At 30.5% G+C, this 1576-nt stretch overlaps 1 protein-coding gene across 1 annotated transcript in view; it reads right to left on the bottom strand.

Annotated features, from left to right (window-relative positions):
* The window catches only part of LOC107095129 (CREB-regulated transcription coactivator 1-like), a 46159-nt gene that overhangs the window by 10150 nt on the left and 34433 nt on the right, over positions 1-1576 (bottom strand). The window lies entirely within an intron of this gene.

Here is a 1576-nt window from a genome sequence, read left to right as displayed (position 1 = left end):
AATACAGAATATCTATTGGTCTGCTGGTCAAGCAGGGTTTTTTTATTAATCTCAAAGTGAAAAGAGTATGATCTTTAAAGTGCAAATTCAAAAGGATCTTAAAAAAGGAAAAACTACTAAAAGTGAAAAGGAGTATTCAATAAAGCACCAGTTCTTTTATATTCCCATTTTAAAAACATGTTGCATTAATAATGGAACATAATTTACTCCATATTGGTGAATAGTGTGAAAGTGTGGTATGTTTACTAATCCCTATTCTGTCAGAATCACAAACTGTTCTGGACGCGTTTTAAAAGCTTAATCATGGTCGGTCGTCTCAGCCTGAGTTTCTTTCAATAGAAAAGTTGCATGGAAATATTTCCTTGTGTGACTAAAACAAATAAACAAAGAAAAGTTAAATCGTTAGCTGTATGACTCAACAAATGTCTGGCCAGATGTCTTAAATAACTCAGAAGGATGTAAAACACACAGACAAGGGACCAAAAATATTAACAGCAAAATTGATTTGAATTTCTCTTTTAAACATCCTCATAGAACCAGCGGCAGAACTACTCCTGTTTTAACATGATCTCATCAGTAATTGGATCATCTCCTCAGTCATCTTCTGTGCGCCTGTGAATAACCCCAGAATACAGATGGGTCCCTGCAGCGGAAAGACAGACCAGAGCTGGGAGAGCCAACAGCAGGACAAACATAAGGACAAACACTGAGCAACACGCCCTTCTATGGAGAGACATTTGCTCCAATATTATTAAAAACAGAGAACACCTTTCAGGAAAAGAAACCCAAAGAAAATTGGTTTGAAAAGTGGAACTTTGAAAACCATCAATGAAAAAAGTTTTGAGTGTAAGTTATGATGTGTATGCAACATTACTGTCTATATTTTATTACAGTTGTACATTTTTTACAGATTTCTAATTTTTTTTATTTGCAAAGTTCCATTTTTGAACTAGATTTTATTTTTCTCAGGGGACTGAATTTTATGATTTGCATTCTTTTTAAATCATATATATGCTGTTGCTAACATCCATGTAAACTAATTTCTATTGGTTCACACACAGACCATCCAGAAATGTAGAGGGTGAAATCTGTTAAACAGATTACAAAGAACATAATTCGTAAAAAAAAAAAAAAAAACCTCTAGAAATGTAAAAAAATGAAACCTGGGATTTTTAATTAAAAAAAATAAAAATAAAAAAAAAATCTGAAAAAAAATGAAACAAATACTAATAAAAGAACAGACTAAAAATTTTAAAAAATAAATAAATGAATAAAATACGTAATATTGAGTATTTGAAAATAAATATATAAATAAACCCCCAAAAATATTAGTCAAAGTTTTGCATATGATAACTTTTTTATAAGAACTTTTTGTATTTTCGAAACAGATTTCCTTATTTTTAAACATATTTTTTTATTTTAATAATTTTGGAACAAATTTCTCTCCATACTCACCCATGTCTCTCACCCCAGTTGTTTTGTCATTAATTAATCTGGTAAAATACATTCTTATTTAAATTGTAGTTATTGTATTCTTTGTCCTAAGCTTGTCTGACCTTTGTTGTGCCGATGCCGT

This window comes from Cyprinodon variegatus, unplaced genomic scaffold, assembly GCF_000732505.1.
Source record: "Cyprinodon variegatus isolate N-32 unplaced genomic scaffold, C_variegatus-1.0 Scaffold525, whole genome shotgun sequence".
In the NCBI taxonomy this organism is placed as follows: Eukaryota; Metazoa; Chordata; class Actinopteri; order Cyprinodontiformes; family Cyprinodontidae; genus Cyprinodon; species Cyprinodon variegatus.
Note: the sequence above shows the minus strand (reverse complement) of the source record. Positions and strands in the feature narration are given on the sequence as shown.